Source organism: Diceros bicornis, chromosome 9, assembly GCF_020826845.1.
Source record: "Diceros bicornis minor isolate mBicDic1 chromosome 9, mDicBic1.mat.cur, whole genome shotgun sequence".
Classification (NCBI taxonomy): domain Eukaryota; kingdom Metazoa; phylum Chordata; class Mammalia; order Perissodactyla; family Rhinocerotidae; genus Diceros; species Diceros bicornis.
In genome coordinates this window covers 50247864-50271072 of record NC_080748.1, presented here as the reverse complement: position 1 = coordinate 50271072, position 23209 = coordinate 50247864, and the positions used below count along the sequence as shown (strand labels likewise).

The 23209-nt window shown below is 33.6% G+C and overlaps 1 protein-coding gene across 2 annotated transcripts in view; it reads left to right on the top strand.

Annotated features, from left to right (window-relative positions):
• KLHL1 (kelch like family member 1) overlaps nt 1-23209 on the top strand; it is a 351208-nt gene that overhangs the window by 257264 nt on the left and 70735 nt on the right. The gene's annotated exons all lie outside the window — the stretch shown is intronic.

Below are 23209 nucleotides of genomic sequence, written 5' to 3'. Positions count from 1 at the left end.
TGTTTAATGGGATGTTGATTTCTAGTAACTATAAAATTAAATCAATATTAGAGTATTAACATATAAAAAAGGCATAACTATCAGTTAAAAAGAGTAAATAACCTTTTGCTCTAAGAACTAGGGAAATGGCATTAATCTCTCTCTCTCCCTCCCTGCTTCTCTCCCTATCTGTCTCCCTCCATTCCTCACTCCTTCTTTAATATATGTTATTACATAAGAGAACGTGTCAGAAGTTTTCAAAGGAAGGAGATAGTGGTTTAAAACCATCTTTTTTTAACATTGTGAAACAGAAAATATCTTATCAGATACTAAAAATTTTTAGTAAAGAAATTTTAGCAAAGAAATTTTTTCCAAACTAAGAAAACGATCTATTAACCTCTATTGAAGTCATCCTTATGACAGTAATAAATACCAAATAACATTCACCACATGACATAATGAGTCATCTCTTGTAGCAGAGCATGCAAAGTTTATTGTAACTTTGTAGTAGGTTCATTTTACCCATAAAAGTAAATACCCTGATTCCCAGTGACTTCAATAAATGCATTCATCCAAGTCTCAGATTTCACAAGTGGGTAGTGGTTTTATACACCTTTATCAAATTTTAAGGTCAGTGAGTTTTTTTTTTTTAAAGAACACTGTATTCTGCAAAAAGAGTGCCTATACAAGATCAGTTCCATTTGCAAATCTGCACATGATAACATTTTGTCCTAAAAAGAAGAAGAAGGAGGAGGAGGAGGAGGCTGAGGGGGAGGAGGAGGGGGAGGGGAGGAGAGGGGGAGGGGGAGGAGCAGAAGATTAATAGAATCTGGTCAGCCTCTGACTAGGATTGAACAATAAACAATAAATTAAAATTAATACAAAAATCACTATACTATTAAAGAGCCAAAGGACATGACTAATTCAAAGTTTTAAATCTGGTGACTTTACATTGCTATTGCAAAAATAATATGAGAATATGGAGTCTATTGAGTTAAACTGTTTGCCAGCTTTTGAATTTCTCTAGTCTTACACAATAGTCTTGTGAGATTGAAGAAATTCTTTAAAAATTGAACTTTCTTAGGGATTCTGAATCTCTTTCATTTAGAATTGAATAATAGCATGATTTAGTTATTTTTACACTTATCTAGTTAGTAGTGGCTTAAAAGAGCATGATAATGCAGGGAGTTGAAAAAGATATTCCTACTCAGCAACAAAAAGTAAACAACCCAATTAAAAAAATGAGCAGAGGATCTGAATCAACATTTTTCCAAAGAAGACCAACAGGCACATGCAAAGATGTTCAACATCAATTAATTATTAGAGAAATGCCCATCAAAACCACAATGAGATATCACCCGACACCTGTTAAAATGGCTATTATCAAAAAGACAAGAAATAAGAGTTGGAGAGACTGTGGAGAAAGGGGAACCCTCGTACACTGTTGGTGGGAATGTAAATTGGTTCAGCTACTATGGAAAACAGCACGGAGATTCCCCCCAAAATTAAGAAAAGAACTATCATATGATCCAGCTATTCTACTTCTTGGTATTTATCAAAAGAATACAAAAACACTAATTTGAAAAGATATGTGCACCCCTGTGTTCATTGCAGCATTATTTACTATAGCCAAGACGAATGAATAAAGGAGAGGTGGTATACATATATACAATGGAGTACTATTCAGCCATAAAAAATAGTGGAATATTGCCATTTGCAACAATGTGGACAGACTTTTGGGGGTATTATAGTAAGTGAATTAAGTCAGATGGAGAAAGATGAATACCATATGATTTCACTCATATGTGGAATCTAAAAAAACAAAGCAAATGGACAAAAAAAAACAAAAACAAACTCATAGATAGAGAGAAAAGAAATTGGTGGTTGCCAGGAGGGAAGAGGGTTGGGGGGTGAATGAAGTAGGTGAAGAGGGTCAATTGTATGGTGATGGATGGTAACCAGACTCTTGGTGGTGATCAGTTTGTAGTATATACAGATGTTGAATTATAACATTGTACACTTGAAATTTATATAATGTTATATACCAATTTTGCATCAATAAAAATAAGATATTCTTTATTAAATAAGAAATAAAACAGAAAAAAAATTATTTGAAGGAAACTTGAGGAATTCTTACCATATCCTTAGCTCTATAGGAATTGGACATTAACTATATCACTTAAACTTAAGATAAAAATCTAATACTTAATACCAAACCTTAAAGAACCTATTTTTCCTGGTAAAGCAGAAACTTATAGAAGCCCAATGTTTCAAGGGATTTAAAGAGCAGCTAGGATATTTTCAAGGTAATCTCTCGTATTTGCATTGTGCTTTTACTGCTTAGAGAGTATTTTCTACATCTTATTAACTTATATGATATCTAAACAAGCATTAAGATTTTATCTTAAAATTGTGTTTTCTTTTCTTGAAAAGTAATGAGGAAAACAGAATAAAAATGTAAAAAAAGAGAGAAAAATATAGCAAAAAATTGGAATTTACTCTGCATCGCTAATTTCAAAAATAATGCAATACAATATACAGTACTTAGTATGTTTTTTGAAATTATTTACATATTTATATTGTGCCTTAAAAAGGGCTATGTAAACATTTCATTGAGTCCCTCTTCAGCTTCATAATTACTGAAATTCAGATGATATCTTGTGGGATTGATAAACTATGAGTATGACCATTGCAGATTTTCTGTAGATATTACAAAAATTAAGAGTACTGGGGCAAGCCCGGTGGCACAGCAGTTAAGTGTGCACGCTCTACTTCGGTGGACCGGGGTTCGCAGGTTCGGATCCCAGGCGCACACTGATGCATCACTTGTCAAGCCATGCTGTGGCCACATCCCACATAAAATAGAGGAAGATGGGCAGGGATGTTAGCCCAGGGCCAATCTTCCTCAGCCAAAACAGGAGGATTGGCATCGAATGTTAGCTCAGAGCTAATCTTCCTCACACACAAAAAAAGTAAGAGCACTGTCCTGTCCTCTGCATTCTTCTTATATTTACATTTATATGTATTCAATGGTGATGCACGTCTTCTGCACATCTATTTTGTGCCAGACTCTGTGTTAAGAACTTGTATACCATGGTGAACATTATGAATATAACCCCTACCTCAAAGAGCTACCAAGTTAATCTGGGAAAACAAATAATAAATAAAATATTTACAAATAAAATGAATATTACAAGAAGGGAATTGCAAGCGCAGTAAGTATAATGCTTGGGGAGCAAAACTAGTCTAGTCTAGAAAAGTAGAAATGTACAGAGATAGTGTTTCTTCTTGCTGTTGTTCTAGCTGAAATCTAAAGAATTATTCGGTGTTAGTTTAGCAAATTTTTGGAGTGGGAGGGTGATCATGGTGGTGGTTCCAGACTTCAGGGTCATCAAATGTGAAGATTTCCAGTTGAAGCATGTGATATCTTCAAAAAATGGAGAGAAATCCCATATGAGCGGAGTATAGCCAGCGAGGAAATGAAAGCATGGTCGTGGAGGAAAGACACAGAAAACTTCAGTGAAAGGTTTAACAGGATCGATTCTGATTTAAAACTCCAGAGGTCTTAGAAGGCAGGTGATGTTCCTTGTGGGGAAAGCAGTCTTTGAGATCAGGGAGAAGCCTGTTCAAATCCAGTAGTGTCACTTAAAATCTCTAGTTCACTTTACTCTTTCTCAGCATTATATTCTGTTTCTGTAAAAATTATAGAGCCAGCCCTGGTGGCCTAGTGGTTAAGTTCAGCGTGCTCTACTTCAGTGGCCAGGGTTCAGTTCCCAGGTGCGGACCTACACCACTCATCAGGGTCCATGCTGTGGTGGCAGCTCACACATAAAAAGAGGAAGATTGGCAACAGATGTTAGCTCAGGGTGAATCTTCCTCAGCAAAAAAAAAAAAAAAGAAAAAAATTATAATGATTACATAAGACAGAGTATGTAAAGAGGATAAATTAATACAAGGCATTCCAACATGTCTGTTACCAAATAGACTACCAAAGCACTCAGCAGTAACCCGGGCTGAGCTTCCTAAATATGTTATGACATGAGGCCAAGTGGGCTAGGAACTTTGGATGTAAACTGAGGCAAGCTGTAATTACCAGAAATTGAGTTTATTCAGGAACAGCAAAAGAATTACAATTCAGAAATACAATCTGTGGCAAGCTACAGGTGAAGCCGTTGAGGGTTTGGGGCAGGCTGTATTTACGGACAAGGAGCGCAAAGGGGAGGAAATCCAACCAGAGTCCAAGCAGTAAGTTCATTGGCTCGAGGATGGGGAGAGATTCTTGGCAGATGTTCATTGGTCAGGAGATAAGTTTCCATCTTCTGTAAACCAGGCATTTGCAGGAAATCAGTCTCTTAGTTTTTAAGAATTAGTTTGCTTGGGGCACATGCATCAGATTCTCCATTTCATATCCTCTGGTTCCATTTTAGATTAAAATCCTTTCATGCTTTCCTCCAGTGAAGATGAGTTAGCTTCAGCCAAGAACTAGGACCACCACTGGCCTATAGCCTTGTCAGTCCTTAATGCAAAGTCTCTGGATCATTCTCCCACTTTATGTTAGACCAGAGGCAGATGCTTCAGATCCTGTCATAGGTGTAGACATCTGCCCCAAGGAAATGCTGGCTTTTAGCTCTCTCAGGTTTCACCTCACTGTTCTTTCGGCTATTTGGTTGTGCTCTTGAACTTCTTCCTTACTTTCATTGAAGTCCAGCAATGCAAAAAACGAATAGTGTTATTGTTGCAATTTGCCTATGTGTACTGGTATTATAATCATAGCATGTCTTCTGTTATCTAACAAGCAGAAGCCTCCTTTTCTTTTTCCATTCTGAATTTTTCTCCATAGATTACTTGTTTTATGTCCTATACTTTTTGGAGAGTAGGTATCTTGTTTAGAATGAAACTATTAGTAACCTGATTTGTTCCCACTTTTTACATAGTATTTATAAAGAGACCATTGACACTGCCATAGTTAAAAAAATTTTAAGTATTCACTAATTTGGTAATGCTATATTCAGATACAAATTCCACTCTAAAATGGAGATAATAGTTCTGTCTCAGAGTATTAAATTATATCGTGTAATAAATTAGAACAGCTCTGATTACCATGTAGATGATGACTCACTGACAACTTGATCAAATCCCCACACATCCCTCTGATAGCAAATGTAATTCCAATTCACAGGTGAGCTTAAACAGAAATCGATGCATATCTTGGATCTGAAGGATCATTAGCAAATATTCAGAACTACAAGTAGAAATTCATGAGTATATTTGTCCTAATGTGCTAGGTTAATTTCCATTTCTAAATTATAAGCAACTTGAAAACAAAGACTGTAGCTTTATAATTTCAGAAATACTTGTTACTTATAGTATGCTTTCAGTAAATATCTGCTATATTTAAATTACAACTTATTTAACTGATCTTAGTGGATGTCCAAAATGAACAAATCCTATATATATATACATACACGAAATATCTTTATATCTACTATATATATAGTAGATATATCTACTATAGAACTAGTTCTTTATATATAGATATATAGATATGAATGAAGCATTAGCTTTGAAGTATAATATGCTATTTATCAACGTAAACTTTATATTAATATAAAATTCTCCTTTATTCATAATCTTTTGAAGATTTGAAAGGCAAATTGTAAATAGAAGATTAACATTACCTAAATAATTTTCCCAATAGGACCTTTCAAGAAGAAAATATATTATAATATAAATCTATGATATTTATCCTCAGGAACTGATCATTTGGGGATGATAAAATTATTTCATCAATGACACATATTTTAAATACCTACTTCCAAACACTACCACATACAAAATTTCATTTACTTTGTACAACAAACTTATGCTGAGAGTATATTCTGGATCATTTTTATTTTTATAGAGGTTAAACAACATTCTTAATTTCTACCATTTATGTAAATAGTTAAAGTAGAGTTTAAATCTAGGGATCCGTGTAATTCCAAAATTTTTGTTATTTCTTCTACCCTATTGCCCACATTTAACCTATTTGTGATGAGATGTGCCGAGAGTGACTTTTTAAAATGTCAACATAAAAGCCTGACATACTTTTAATTCTTGATATATGACTTTTCTTTAAAATTTTACTGAACTTTAGAACTAGTTCTCTAGTGTAATGGGTGAACAAAAAATACCAGGCCAGGTAAATAAACCTTATTTTATGATTTTAAAGAACACGTTAGGAATATAAGAAAGTAGGTAATTGAAAAAATTAAATATGCTCTACTATATTTTTTCTGTATCATGTTTTGTAAATTAATTTTTATTCATGTAGAATTATAAATACTTTATTTCCCCAATTTAAAATTCTCTATTTGATCAATTTCTCATGAGCTTTACCTTTTAATATGTTTTCAAAATGTAATATAAAAGAACAGACACTGCATTAAAAATCAGCCTATATTTAAAATTTGTATTCTTAGGATAAGTATGAAGAACTATTAAATTAGTATTTTTAAATGCCTAAGAAATGTATATGCTTAAATCTCCATAAAACTTATGTACATGAATAAAAATTTATAAATGTCACATTCAGTATGTTCAAGTTAAAAATCTTACTACAAATATTCTAAAACAGTCATTTTTTTCATTTAACTTTCATGTGTATATTATTTCCTCAAAGAACAAATAAACCATGTGAAAAAAGCAACTTTTGGGGATATGAGATATAAAAATCTTATTTTTCTGTGATTAAGTATATCTAGGCTGAAATACATGGTATAATTATTAAATAAAAGTTCTATAATTCAACACAAGATCATTTCCTACTATAAAAAAACTATTAATATACTGTCTAGAATATACCCTATCAGCAATATTTCCATCTAGCTTGGCTTCAAACCTCAGTCATCAGAATTGCTCTGCCCTCCACAGTTAATCACTTATCAGGGACCATCTGATTTACATCAGCATTTCCACTACTTTGGTTGAAGTTTTATCACCTACGCCTGCAAGCTGGGATAATGCATGTGTTTCTCAAATGGACTTATTTTTTCTTACAACACATGAATTAGCTAGATAATGATCTCCCTACATCTAGTCTCTCTCCAATCTCATCCATCCAGCTCACTACTGCCAAATCAATTTATCACAACTGTTAGCACATCATTAAAACACAAAAATATGAATAAAATAGTAAAATAAAATGAAAAACCTTCATTAGTCCCTCACCTCCCAGGTAGAGTCCAATATTTTTTGACCAGTGCAACATCTACCCTTCATCATCTAGCATTTCAAATTTAACCAGCAGGTTTTTCCTATTTTGTCTCTATCAAAAATGTCTTGATAGGACACCCCTAATCTTGATCATATTTCACCACTCTCTTCCTCAGATTTGAAGCTCCACACTGGTTGCAGTATTACGCTCACACATACATTGCCGTACGCTTCAGTGTCTTGCTCATTTTATCCCCCTTTCTCTGCTAGTCTAACTCTACTGTAACATTCTCCCACCCCTGGCTCCTCAGTTAGCCTTACCTGTGCCTCTTCTATAATATCTTAGCAGTCTGTGCTTAACACCTTTATTACACCAATCCAGCTATATTGGAAACATCTGTTTTTAATCATTTTATTATCCCAAAATATTATAAAATTTTTAAACATATAAAAAAGTTAGAATCATATGATAAAGATCTATATACTCAATTAGATTTTATAGTTAATATTACACTACATTTGCTTTATCACATAATTATCTATCTATCATCCCTCTACTCATCCATCAAACTTTTTAATGCATTTTAAAGTTGTAGAGATAAATACGTTTCATCCTAAACACATCAGCATGCATGTTTTCAACATTTTTTAGAGCTTTTAGGCAAAATTAACATACAGTAAAATACACAAATCTTAAGTGTACTTTTAAATGAGTTTTGATAAATACTTATGCCGATATAACTCAAAACCCTAACAAGATAGAGAACGTTACCATTACCCTAGAAAGTTCTCTCATATTCCCCCCTAATCAATGCCCAGCTTCCACATCTCCAAAGACAACCACTCCTCTAAATTTTTCTCAACTTTTATTAGTTTGGCCTATTCTTGAATTTCATACAAATGTAATCACAAATTTTGTACTTTTTTATCTAAGGTTTCTGTCAATCAGCATATTTTGGTGATTCATCCACGTTGCTGTGTATATCAGTAGTTCATTCCTTTTAAATGCTTAAATAGTAATCTGTTTATCCATTTTCCTGTTGACAAACAACTGAGATAGTTCCCATTTTAGCTATTATGAATAAAGCTGCTGTGAACAGTCATGTACAGTATTTTTTGTGGCTACTGCACATTTATGTTTAAGAGATATATAAGCTGGTGTTATAAGACACATGACTTGCAAAAAAGTATGTGTGGAAAACATCACAGAAAATATTTCCTTACTTCTTGAAAAGTATATAATTACACAAAAAATAAATCACAAAAAAGCTCTATTTTCACTATGGCTAGTCATTACTAAACCTATTTGCCTTTGCACAGTTTGTTCTACTAATAATAACGTTTCACATGTTGGATAACAACCTAGATTTTGGCATTTTTTATGTATATGAAATATTATTTGATATACCAGAACTATAGGACATATTTTTATTTAATGTCAAAGCTTTAAAGAATTTTATGTTAGTTCTGTTTCACACTCAGGTAGTCTTGATGCCTGACTTTAGAGAATTCTTTTAAGAGCATGCAGCACGAATGTGGTTCAGAAATACGAATTTACACTTATAGATAATGATCTACACACATAGTGATATTCCTGACAGGAGATGATGTGAGAGAAAAATTCATCATAAATACATTTAATTTACTCTATTACACTGGAGTTGTATTAATTATACATATTATTCAAGGAATCCAACTATACCTGCTGCTGCTGAGAGAGAGAGAGAAATAATGAGGGTGATGCCCACCTCAGTTTCCCTGGTAAGCAAGAGATGGGAGGAGGGAAAATGCTGATGCTTCCGAAAGTCTCATATCTGTGTCATCTGGGGAGTATAGTTGTACAATTAATTATTTACTTTTTATTTTACGTAAAAGCAAATTACACAGAAGAAAACTAAGCATTCCATTTTGTTATCAACAACAAAAAACCAAACTAAAAATGTTTCCATACCAGATTTAAACTTCTGAAAGTATAGCTATATATATGTGTATATATATCTCAGTCCATGTGGATGTGTATTTAGTACAAACATAAGAGATTTTTGAGAAAACAATTTTATTTATTTCAGGACTTTTGGCTAAAGTACAGCCTTTAAGGCCTAACTCCTCATTAACAACTCAAATACGTCTTGGGGCATGACGTGTACTCATTTTAGTAAAATTGAAACAGTAGAGTTGTGTGAGCCCTGTAATCTTTAGCAAGATAATTAAGTATTCCAAATGTTAGTGTTCTTCATATGTATAATGGGAATAATGATATTACATATCTCATTGAGACATCGTGAAAAATATCAAGACAAGAACATATGTAAAATCTTAATGCTGATTCAATCAATGATGGTGGGAGTAATCTTTTGAAATATTATATATTATTCATTGCTGGCAATTTTTGTTCACACTTAAGCCTCTAGTCATTGGGATTGAGGCTTTTATGGTTCACAGAACAAACCTAGCTAAGAAGAAAGGTCTCAGTAGTAAGCTTTTACTTCTAGACAAAAATCCTCTTGACGGCAAGTTTATGAGCCACATGAATTTACTTACAAAAACATACAGTTATGCTTTTGCACATCTGATTTGCACTATATTTCTAACCCTCCATATTAGCCATTGTTTTCTAAATTTTATATGCATCAAAATTTCAACGTCAACACCGATTTAACCTTTATCAGATAAGGATTTTAAATAGCTCTTATTCTTTATTATAAGAATAGTTAAATTAAGTATATTTTATAGTAGTTATATAAACAAATGATTTTTACATGTTATACTGTTCTTAATCTTTACTTCTTCTATAATTATGAGGTTCTAGTTAGAATTGTTTTTGTTGTACATTATTATAATTTCCTTTTAAATGGCTTCTTTACAGGAACCTCTATAGGTGAGCATTGCCAATTTCTACCTTTGAAGCATGGATAGGAATAAATAATTGTTTCATATATTTGGTAGTCTTACTAATTATAATTCTATTAGATTAAAATTCTTTTTATAGGTGCTCACATGTTGAAGAGAAAATGTGAGTTTCTGATAATTCTGCTAGTATTGCTTTTTCTCCTAAATTAGTAAAAAATAGACTTTTTAAAAATCTCTGCCCCAATGATTGGGAAATATTATTGGATTATAATTGTATCCCTTCTATTGCTGGTTCCTCAGTATTTCTTGGGTTCCTCGATTACCAACTCACTCCTTTTGGATTATCTAATTCTGTTACAAATGGTCGTTGAGTACCTACTAATTTCTAGTCACTGTTCTTAGTGCTGGTAAACAAAACGGCAAATGTCCCTGGCCTCTTGTAGGTTAAATTATATTCAGGAGACTATAAATAAGTTAGTATGCTTCGTGTGATGACTAGTTATAGAAAAATATAAAGAAATTGGTATAGGGAGTACAGAATGAGGGGACAGTGTTGCTATTTTATGAAGGTTGGCTGGGGAAGGTCACCCTGATAAGTTAAATCTGATATACAATTTCTCTCTGGAAATTCCATCAGTTTCTTTTTAAAATGAAGAATTCTTTGATTTATTATGACCAATAAACATTTGTTCAGTGCCATTTTCTCTCAATATTTATATTTTACTGGTATTTTAAGAGCAAGGTTGGCAACCTACGGCCCACAGGCCAAATCCAATCCACCATCTGCTTGGTATGGCTTTGGTTTTTACATTATAATGGTTGAAAAAATCAAATAAAGAATAATATTTCATGATGCATTTAGCAAATATTTACACTTCGTAAAATTCAAATTTCAATGTCCATAAATTTTTATTGAGACTTGCTCATTTGTTTACCTATTGTTTATGGCTGCTTTCACTCTATAATGACCATATGGTTGCAACAAAGAGACCCATAAGGAGACCCACAAAGACTACATTTTTCATTATCTGGCCCTTTATGGAAGACGTTTTCCAACCCTTGTTATAGAAGAAAATAAACTTCCATACCATATTTCTAGGAAATTTGTGGTGCCAAATGTCACATTCCCTTGACCCAACTCTAATTTATTGGCAGATGGAGTGGGCAGTTTATGTGCAGGTTTACAGTGTCCCACCACAAGCAACCTCCTGGTCTACCTGCTTATCAGCCTCAGAGCATCCTTTGAGATGTTGAGAGCGAGCTCAGATTGCATGGCCCCCGCACAGAAAGCCCAATAATGCAAGTAGAGGATGAGAGTTAAAGCTCCAGAGGCAATCTTCAACCAACTGATTATAGAAGTCTGTGATTCTAATGTAATTTCACTTCAAACATCACCACTTTTCCTTTTTCTGCTCCACTTACATCTTTGTTGGCCAATCCTCTCTTCAGTTATCCATTTTTTTGGTAAAATGGCAGTAGATTTATCACTAGGGGACAAAAAGGCAGCACAGTAGCCTGTGCATGAACTCAATTACAGATGTGCAATGACCAATGACCTGGAGACTTTGAAAGAAGTGACGTGATTGGTGGTTGATCATGATGTATGTCTGTTATTTAAGTAGTGACTTCTGGACTGACGAACTAGTAGCAATTTTACTCTATGCAATTACTCACAGTTAATATATTGTGGTAACTGAAATTTGTTGGGGGATTGGTGTTATTTAACTGAACCAAGGTAACTGAAATCCATGCATATCAGGACCAAAGCAAGGACTGTCAGTATTTGAGGAATATTGTAGAATTATGCTGTTTGACACAGAGAAATAGGATGATAATGTTAGAGTGTGAGACTGACAGCCATTGCAAGGTCCTACTTGTAGGCATAAACCTATGAAGAAGCAGCCCTCTTTCCTTTTGCTGAAGGGGAATTAAGATTCTAAGAGGCACTGCTCTCTTCTTGACCCAAAGAGGCCACAGTGTGCTTTCCTACATACAGTAGGGCAGCAGGCAAGCAGAGAGTCCCCTGGCTTGGACTAAAGTATTTGTAAGAGGCTATTTAGTTCCAGAGAAAGAATAAGCAAAGAGTTAAAAGCTGAAAATCTTTCAAACTGATATTCTTTGGAGATAAAAGAGAAAATAGTAAGAAAATTGCAATATTACTTTGTTCTGTTTATCATCCTATGCATGATAGCTGTGAACACTAAATGGAGACTAAAGATAATCCAAGCACGCTGATGGCATGGGCAAGCCCACAGAAGCAGTGACTCTTCCCTTAGATCATGATTGAGTGGACAGGAGAAGGAGAATTAAAATCATCCTTTATTTCTATATATTTGCATTGCCTCCTTGTTGACAACCTAGTTGCAGCCATAGGTCAATTATTGATTTTCATTAGCAGCCAGGTGTCTGATCGGACATCCCAACAACTTTCATGTGAACTCAAAACAAATTTTCTTAATATAGCTAATAATAATATTGATGAAAAACACATAAAGGAGAGAAAAGCATCAGTTCTTAACTGTAAATTAATTTAATTTCCTTGAGATTTTTTATTGAATCATTTTATTATAGAGAATATATTATGGTATTTTAATATTTAATGTGTACTTTAGATTTTCATATATTTAGAATTTAAAAATTATCTAATTTGGGGGGTATAACTCCTTATATTTTTCTTTTTCTGTTCAAAGGCCTTGGCCAGATCATTTTATCCTGAATTTGTCTCATCATTTTTTGCATCATTATCAGTATTGTTGAAAGGCAAAAATGGAAAGTGAAATAGACAGGTGGAATTAACCATCTTGACCTGATTTTTGCTTCCTTGCCTTGAACTGATAATCTGCACTATCAGGAACTTTTAAAGAACAGCTTTTCATACCGCAATTCTACAACTGGGTAATTTTTAAAGCGTTTAACTCAATAGTAATCATCGTATGGCTTTAAAAGAAAGATTCACTTATAATTCTGTATCAGAGAAACCTGAGCATTTGCAGTTAGGTGAGGGAAATAACTTTAAAAAACTGTATGACTTTTTCTGAAGAAAAGAAATATAAAAGAAAGCTTATTCTTTCATCTTTGCCCTTTTGAGTCCTGCACTACTTGATGTCTGCCTCACTAACTCCACTCAGTCACTTTGGTTTCATGTCAGTACGTTTTCTTTGAACTTGAAGTATATCATTGGAGATTACCAGTGCAAGGTCATCAGTTTGCACTAAGCTATAGAAACAACTCAAAACCATGAGTAACATTATGTCAGTCTAAGCCCAGTTTTTTTTTTTTTTTTTTCAGACACAGAGAATTGTCTTCTGAAATAGGCACCTACTCACTAGGTTCCTAAGAGATATTTTAGGGGCAAACCATACTTCCCCAAGGGTCTCAGGGGAAGAACTAAGTCAAGTCAAGTTATCTGCTTCCTTAACAATCTTTAGAATCAAGAAAGATGCTCATGTGTTAAGTTAAATTCTGATTGTTTATATCATTCCCAGTCTACCGACAAGGGACTTTCAGTTCCTGGGAGCCATTTTTTTATTGAAGAGTGAAAGAAGGCTCTCCAGGTGAAAAGTGACTCACTTGTCCACGAAGTTGCCTTTCATAGCCTCCTCTTCACTAAAAAGAGGCAAAGCTTAGTTGACTGTCTTGGCTGTAACCATTTATGGTGTCTCTTCTGAGGATGGATCATGGTTAACATTATAAGCCAGATTCTTCAAAATTTATTCCTATAATAACTTTATTTTGCCTTTTGGTAGTCAGAGGATTTGGGCCACATCACTGTACATTCTGTAGGTCTTTCAATGAATATGAATTGAATAATAAATTAGTGAGTTATGATAAAATGCCCACCATAATTATAAATTCTTGAGTACTCAGTACATTCTTTTTAATCAGTCTTCCTTCCTGTGAATGTACAGTAATTATAATAAATAACATTCTTTCTCCAAATTATCCTTTTGCAGACCCACAGGGGAATAAGTCTGTGTGTTTGTGCATATATGTTTCATACATACCAGATCTTAATCCTCCAATGTGTGGCTCTTCTCTGACAAAGAAAAAGAGACTCCTCAGGGCTACCTTAAGTTACTTCTATGATAGACGCCTACAGAGAATGAGAGTAAAATATTTAGAGATAAGTAGAAATCACTACACTTTCACCTAATGTGGTGCCAATGTCAGCCTTCACTTTGAAATGAGTAAACATCAGTAGATCACAGAGAGCCTTTAATTACTATATCTTTGTAAGGGTTTATGAAAAAGGCAGAAATGTATTTTCCAAGAATTTATAGTTTAGGTGAAGATCAATGAGACCTCGTGTTCTTTTACCACACTTATGAAAAGGCATTTCAATGGCTTGCATTTCTGCCATAGGGTCAGTAATACTAGAACCAAAACTCAATTGTCATGATAGCCAGTTTTCCTTTCATTCACTAGTGCCCATATTTTCAACAAAGGCTAGAAAAATTCCAACAAATAGTATGTAGAAAGTGTTTACTGGGACACAAGGCATTTTAATAATAATATAAATAGTGAGGGCTTGGTTCATTATTGGCAAATGTTAGTTGTGAAAAAAAATATTTCATTTGAAAATGTCAAGTAGTATGAGTTTATGTTCAATGAACATTTAAGAAAATGAAAAAATAAAATATACTTGTAATAATGTTTTACTATGTGTGTTCTTTTGCTGTAAAGTTATTTTAACATATGAGCTCTTTGCTGTAAAAAAGGTAGCTAAGTAAAATGATAAAAATAGTAACCATAAGCTTTGGCTTACCTTTTTAAAAGTCTCTTTCCTATGACATCATTAGCAACATCAAAAGCTGCTTTTAAAAATAATGAATTAGTATTTTAGTTATAGAACTAAGACATTTTTGTGGTAAAATATTTAAAATAGGAAGTTACACATCAAGAATTCAACTCCTCATGGCCGGCCTGGTGCCGTAGTGGTTAAGATCGTGCACTCTGCTTTGGCAGCCCAGGGTTTGAGGGTTCAGATCCCGGATGTAGACCTATGCAGCGCTCATCAAGCCACGCTGCGGCAGCATCCCTCATACAAAATGGAGGAAGATGGGCACAGATGTTAGCTTAGGGCCAATCTACCTCACCAAAAAACAAACAAATGAACAAACAAAAACATTCAACTCTTTCCATATTCTAAATTTACTATGTGTTTTGCTACACACACACACACACACACACACACACACACACTCCACATCTCCCAAAAAAGTTGCATTGATTTAATGTCAACCAGCTGGTTTTGATGTCAGCATCTAAATTATACATTTTCTAAATCTGTTGGAAAATCTAATAAGATTATTTAATTATTAGGAAAGCTCAAGTAAATTTTCCAATGTTACATGCTATTCATATTGCTTTCCCATTAATTGCTTGCTAATGCAATTAGCATATTTCTTTTTAATGTTTCTAGTTTACTTCTTGATTTATAAAAGCTTTTTATATATAAAAGAAATTCACTCTTTGTTATATTTATGGAAAATTTTTGTTGTTAATGTTCTCAGTCTTTTGTTTATTTGTTTCTTTGTGTATTTTTATGTAACTACATTTTATATTTAGATGGTAGGTGATCATACATATATATTAATATTTACTTTATAACATCTGGATCTTGTCGCTTTCCCTCATGATCATTTGCTCTTAGGTCCACCTAGAAGTAAAAATCAATAACTGACTTTTTCATCTTCTAGGGCATTTAAAGTTTTAGTAGAGTGTGACCTAGGGCAGTTTACTTAAAATCTCTCTGTCTCTGTTAATTGAAAAGAAACAAACACTTAGCGAGTTCTGCAGCCATGTGTGCTTTTCTTTAGTCATTGGTTCATCTAAAGTGCATTCTGGTATCAGAGTAAGGCAAAAAGCCAAATTTATTTATTTTTCTCCCAAGGATAACTAGTTTTCTTAACAGTATTTTTTTGAATAATAAAATATTTTTCCATTGATTTGAACAGCTACTTTTATTATGTTATAAATACTCATATGTATTAGGGTTCTTTCTGGTTTTCTTTTCAGATTCATTAACGTAGTTATTTTCCTTCATCATAAAGCAATTTTTAAAAAAATTTCCATGGTTATACAATACATTTTAGTATCTGGTAGGCCATTTTCCCCTCAGGACTCATTTGTATTAGAGATTGTCTGGTTTTTAAAAATGCGTTTCCTAGGGGGCTGGCCTGGCAGCATAGCAGTTAAGTTTGTGCATTCCACTTCGGCGGGCCGAGGTTCTCCAGTTTAGATCCTGGGCACGTACCTACTCACCACTTATCAAGCCGTGCTGAGGTGGCGTCCCACATAGAAGAGCTACAACTCTACAACTATGCTATACAGCTATGTACTGGGGGCTTTGGGGAGAAAAAAGAAAAAGAGGAAGATTGGCAACAGATGTTATCACAGGGCCAATCTTCCTCAAAAAAAAAATGTATTTCCTAATATTTTACATTTGGATTTCCAGAAAAACACAAATATAATTTTATGAATACCTTGTATAAATATTATTCTTATGTTAATTGTGATTATATAAGATAATAATCATTTCTGCAATAAGTCATCTCATTCAAAATGAGTATGATTCCTTCCATTAATTCGATTTGACATCTTTCAATAGAGTTTTAATTTTTGTCTTTATCTAGGCACCTATCTTGTTGATTTTATTTTTAGATAATTTACTTGTAGTAGTGCTGTTTTAAATAGGTTCTTCTGTTCTTTATACAATCTAGGTGATTTTTATTTTCATAACTGCATTGATTTTTCTATTTTGCTTATCTGATTTGCCAACTTCCAGAAATCTTTTATTTTTTCTAAGATTTTAAAGGTAATAATGTTTAGTTATTAAGGTGAACTACTACATAAAATACAAATAATTAAAATTATGTTCTATATTTTTGTTTCCCTTAGTTATGAACCAAGAAGTCGGCATCCTGTAGTATTTCCTGATGTTAGTGAAATTGGTTTAAACTAAAGATAATGCTGGATTTTTAGATTTATATATCTACTTCGAAATGCAGCATTAAGCTTAATGATATATTTACATTTATATCTCTATGCATAGCTATATATCAGTCTATTACCATTTTATAAATGGTTTATGTTTATATCAGAGAGAGATATAGAACTTTGTTGGTTATTTGGCACATATGAAGTTATTTTGATGATTATGAAATGTTCACAACGCTATACTTATAAGATATAACAAATTATCTAAAACTTTTGTTTGTGCTTGAAATATATTTTCCCTGCAGTGATACTTTTTATATAGGAGTAAAAATGTTACCCCAAAGCTATATTTTTCATGAGTATGTAGATATATGAAAGTCAATGAAAAGCTTATTCCATGAAAAATTCAAGAAATAACTCATTCCTTATAATGATATTTTCTTTAAAGCTTAAGCCCTTATAGGGCCGGCCCCAAGGCTTAGCGGTTAAGTGCACGTGCTCCGCTGCTGGCGGCCTGGGTTCGGATCCCAGGGGCACACTGACACACCACTTGTCAGGCCATGCTGAGGCGGTGTCCCACATACAGCAACTAGAAGGATGTGCAACTATGACATACAACTATCTACTGGGGCTTTGGGGAGAAAAAGGAGGAGGATTGGCAATAGATGTTAGCTCAGAGCCGGTCTTCCTCAGCAAAAAGAGGAGGATTAGCGTGGATGTTAGCTCAGGGCTGATCTTCCTCACAAAAATAAAAATAATAAGCTTAAGGTCTTATATTTTAAGTATCATGAGAAATACTTTTCTTTTAAATTTTTCCAAAATGCTTCTCAGTATTTACTACTTTCTTAAAGAGAATACCTTTAACATAATATAACCTTTTCCTAATGGTTTGATGGCATCAAGATCCCATCAGTGTTGGGCTAAAATGCTATTTAGGCATTACATAATGTGTTTGTTTTTTTTGTTTAGTAGCTGTCAATGATCGCTCTATTTGAGTTAAAATAAGGTATTTTTTTTTGGTTACTCCCTCACTGTCAGTGATGGCTACTTTCAGCTTCCACAGATCATTCTAATTTGTGGGTTTGTAAAAAGTCTCAGAAGTCAGGTAACAGCTTGTTAATATTGCATTAAAATTGTAGTAAAAAGACTTTGTGAGAAGACCTGAGGGACTTTCTGGTGCATTGAATCAAAGAGCTTTATCTTCTTTATAGGAGCTTTTTGTGACATCTTTTGTCAGTTCAGAAAACTTTTTATCATTTTACTGTGCCATGTTCAAGATAAGTAAGATTGCTAAATATTTGAATTATAGATAGTGGAATACATCTTGTCATCTGTAATACCAAAATAGAATGTACAGGTATTAATTCCTATTGTTCCCCTCAAAATAATCATATTTGGCTATATGAATAAACAATTCTAAAGAGACCCAAAACCACACTTTGATAACATCTTGAGCACTTTTTCTGAGTTTTATATTTTGAGAAAGGAGCCTGCTGTTTGTTTTGTCATGAGGAAAATGCTTTTGTATTTGTATTGTATCTAATACCTTCTTTTATATTATTGAACTTGGAAAACAAATATTTTATAAATTTCTAAAATGGAAATTAAATTATACTCTGTTGCTGCTGTAACAAATTACCACAAATAGTGGTTTAAGACAACTGCCATCTTTTAGCTCAGAGTTTTATAGGTCAGAAGTAAAGTGACATGTATGGATTGTCTGCCCAAGGTCTCAAAAGGCTAAAATCAAGGTGTTGGCTGGGCTGTGTTCTCATCTGAAGCTTGAGGCCATCTTCCAAGCTCATTCAGATTTTTGACAGAATTTGCTGCTTGTGGTTGTAGAACTGAGGGACTTTTTCCTTGCTGGCTGTCAGGGGAGGAACACTCTCAGCTCCTAGAGGCCATCTGTATTTCTTCTCATGTGGCCCCTTCTATCTTCACCAGCAAGTTGAGTCCTGCTCATGCTTCAAATCTCTCTGACTTCCCTTTCTACTACTAGCTGGAGAAATCTCTCCATTTTCAAGGGGTCATCTGATCAGGGCCACCCAGATTATCTTCCTATATTAAGGTCAACTGTGCCAGAGAGCATAAAAATCAATGAGTGATTTCTCATCATACCCATAGGTTCCAGAAAATGTCATCAAATCTCAGGAAAGGGCATTTACAAAATTCTGCCTACCACATATATTAATTGCAATTAACTTGTTCTATAACTAGGATGGTGGGATAAAGAGAAGTGTTTGTCAGAGTGGGATCTAGAGCCAGATTTATATTGTGGATCCACCAGTCATCATCTGAGAGACACTGAGCAAGTTACTAAAGTTTTCTTAGATTTGGCTTCCTTTCTGTAAAATTGGCATAATAATAATACCTATCTCATCAGGTTTCTATAAAAATTAAATGTACTAATACATGTAAATCTTTACAGCATAGGAAGTACTCACTAAATATTATCTATTAATATTAATATCTTATTTTTAAACTCTCTGTTCAAAACACCTTTACTCAATATTTATTTAACCACCATATTTTAATAAAAGACATGCATAATATGTTAAGTAAACCTGAATAATATCTGTATCACGATTTCCCTTGATGTTATGACTACTTTTTATGGAAAATGATCATTTCAGGAGGTTTTTCAAATAAAGCAACATCAAAATTTTATATTACTATACATGCTAGGCCTCAGCTGGCACATAGTCTGTGATAAATAAATTATAAAGTATAAAAAAGAGTACAGAAATATATCATGTGTAGTCTTATAAACATACTCTCAAAAATACCTTTTATTTCACATTATTCTACATACCAAGAATGAGATTCATCTTTGAATTATATAGCTACATTAAGTTAGGAAGTTTTATAAATTGCTATAGATAATATTAAATTATACTACACATTTTATAAAATAATATTGTTACTGTACAAAATGATAACTCACAGAATAATAGCAAAATTCTCTACAAGAGTTAATGCAACTTTCAAAATGCTTTAACAGCAGTGGTCTAGAGTTTAAGATGCAAAATGATAGGGATCTAACCAGTCCTAATAATGGTCCTCTATAGCCAGATGTGCTCATTATATCTGTTTTAATGAGCCTAAACATTATTTTAAATTAGTAGCTTAGATTTATTGTTTGGAATCTCAGAGTGGACCCTCTCCAGTTTGTGAAAGTTGTCAGGACTTGACTGTGCCTGCAGTCACACATTTTACAGTCATGCCTACACTCTGCAGGCATTTGACGTAACCAGTGATGGTTTCATTAACAGAGTAATGTCAAAGTTACTATGTCTTAAAATAAATTTGCCTTTTTAACCTCTTTCAGATTTATTACTTACCACCACAGCAGTCCACTTTTATTCATATTCTGTTTTTAATTTATGTAATGACAAATATTGCCTTTACCTTAAGGAAGAACAAAAGGTAAACTTTGTCAGAGAGAATGGCTTTGTCCGCCTTCCTCTGTCTCAGGAAACCACTAAGGTAATGCATATGCTCTTATAAGCAAAGGAAAACAACAGAACTCACAGACAAATTGATAAATTAAAAAATAATAATAATAATAGAATTGGGAAGTTTATACAGACAGCTAATGTAGTGTACTGGCAAGGAAATTTCTTAAAGAACATTATTATTAATAACTTTCATTAGAGAAAGGGAAAGCACACGCTTTATTGTGATCATTAAAAGGTAAATAAGGGGCCAGCCCAGTGACGGTTATGTTCTGATGTTCTACTTCAGAGGGCCGGGGTTTGCAGGTTTGGATCCCGGGTGTGGACTTACACACTGCCCATCAAGACATGCTGTGGCGGCATCCCACATGCAAAATAGAGGAAGACCGGCATTGATGTTAGTTCAGGGATAATCTTCCTCAGCAAAAAGAGGAAGATGGGCAACAGATGTTAGCTCAGGGCCAATCTTCCTCACCAAAAAAAAAAAAAAGGAGAGAAAACATTTATATTACACACTGACTGAATAAGAAAATAATCAATTACATTGGCTACTATATGTAAGCTCTACAAATCAAGAGATCCTTCTTTGTTTTATATTACTAAACTTTTATAACTAAGCAAAATTGAAGAGTGGAGTGAAAATAGTCCTTGGCTTCTACAGTTAGTAGAATAATGACCCCTCCCCAAAGATGTCTACCTCCTAATCCCCAGAATCTATGAATATGTTAGTTTACATAGCAAGGTTGGGGGTCGGGGCTTAAGGTTGTGAAGAGAATTAGGTTGCTAATTAGCTGAACTTAAGCAGAGTATTCTACATTAAATCAGAGTGAGCCCAATGTAATCACAAAGATCATGTCAGAAAGATGCAATGTTACTGGTTTTGAAGATGGAGGAAGGGGCCATAAGGAATACGTTCCCTTTGGAAGATGGAAAAGACAAGAAAACAAGTTGTCCCCTAGAGCACCTCAAAAGGAACAAAGCCCTGCCAGCATCTTGATTTTAGCACAGTAAGACCTATTTCAAACATCTGACCTCCAAAACCATAAGATAATAAATGTGTGTTTTTCAAGTCACTAAGTTTGAGATAATTTTTTCACACCAGCTGTAGGAAATTAACACAGCTTCTAATTTGAAAAATGAAGACCGGGATGTGCTCTTGTTTCTGATATAGCAACTTTAGGATAAAATGCATAGGTCACTTTTGAAGACTGCAGTTAGAGGAAAAACACTGTAAACGTAAAAACTCCTGCCTAGTGTTGTGATTTAAGACACATCTAGCTTGTTTGGATGAGACTATGAAACTCAAATCTTAAGTCCTCACTTCCCGCTTTGAATAACACCTTTGGTTGCTCAGCAGCCAATAACTTCACACATTCCCAACTATTTCCTCTGAGAAGGATGACTGGACCTCAAATTCTCTGCAAATATTTTGGAGATTAAAAAAAGTACAGTTGTTCAAATACTTACTTCCTTGTCTACCCATATCTGCAAAATATAGATCTCATGGACTCGGGTTAATTAGGATTAGGTTACACTATTTCTTCTACTATCATTTGTCCAGAGTTAGTCATCAGAGAGAAGTATTTGCATATAACTCTTAATTTTTAGTTAGCCATTCATGAAATCCAAAACGCTATCAAGCTTTGAGAATTCAGATGACCTTGAAATTATTCAACAATTTAGTTCACCTTGGAATTTCAATTTGTATATACTTGAACAAAACATTCAAAATAAAATATAAAAATATATTTAAGCATAATATATAAGCATAATAAATAAGCACATTTGTTCAAATAATATACCTTATGTTCCTAAACAGTATCAAATGACTTTTAATAACATTACAATTTGTTGTTATTCTAAAATTAATAATAGTAATTTTATAATACTTCATATTTAGTTGTATGGAAATTAGCTCATACTTTTAATAAGATCAAAAAACAGATATAATGCATCTAACTCAGTATCTATATTATTACTGCTTTGTTACCTTTGAATAAAAATTGAGCATAAATTACATCATTTTTACTTCAATTAGCAAAACTTCTCCTACCAAGTTGTTTATATTTGTTTAGTTCATTGCTAGTTAGGTTCTAAAGAATAAAAGAGTCCCCTGAGGAATGTTTTCCCTTGTTTACAACCTTTTAGTATGTTACAAGTCAAATAGATCTTCAGTGCTCAAGTGAAAGTACATAAGAATGTTGACTCCCTTTGTCAGGATATTTAATCATTGAAGACGAAACAGTGGTGAATGCGAAGCTGAACATTAAGATCAAAAACTTAAGCAAGATCAGTGTTTGTTTGCTTATATTTCAGCATGTAAACTTTTGTGAACTTGTTCAAGGCAGACATTTTAATGTGAAATGTTTAACTGAATACATTAAAACATATCTCATCAGCAATTTAGTTTATTTCTTCTTTCAACTTCTATTTTATTACTCAGATTTACTGTGTTTCTCAGATTTATATACAAAAAGCTTTTAGGAAAGATAAGCTATTTTATTTAGAGATTATAACATGATTGATAAGGATAGATCATTTTATCTCTCTGAATTCTATTAAGCTATTCCCCAAGTGCATTTTTAAAAGGCAGGTTAAAAAAAAAAGCACAGGAAACATTTGTTTAATATCTTAAAATTGACTTTTAAAACCTTCTAGGGGGCTGACCCCGTGATGTAGTGGTTAAGTTTGGCATGCTCTGCTTAGGCAGCCTTGGTTCACGGGTTTGGATCCTGGCCCTGGACCTACACGACTCATTAGTCATGCTGAGGTGGTGACCCACATACAAAATA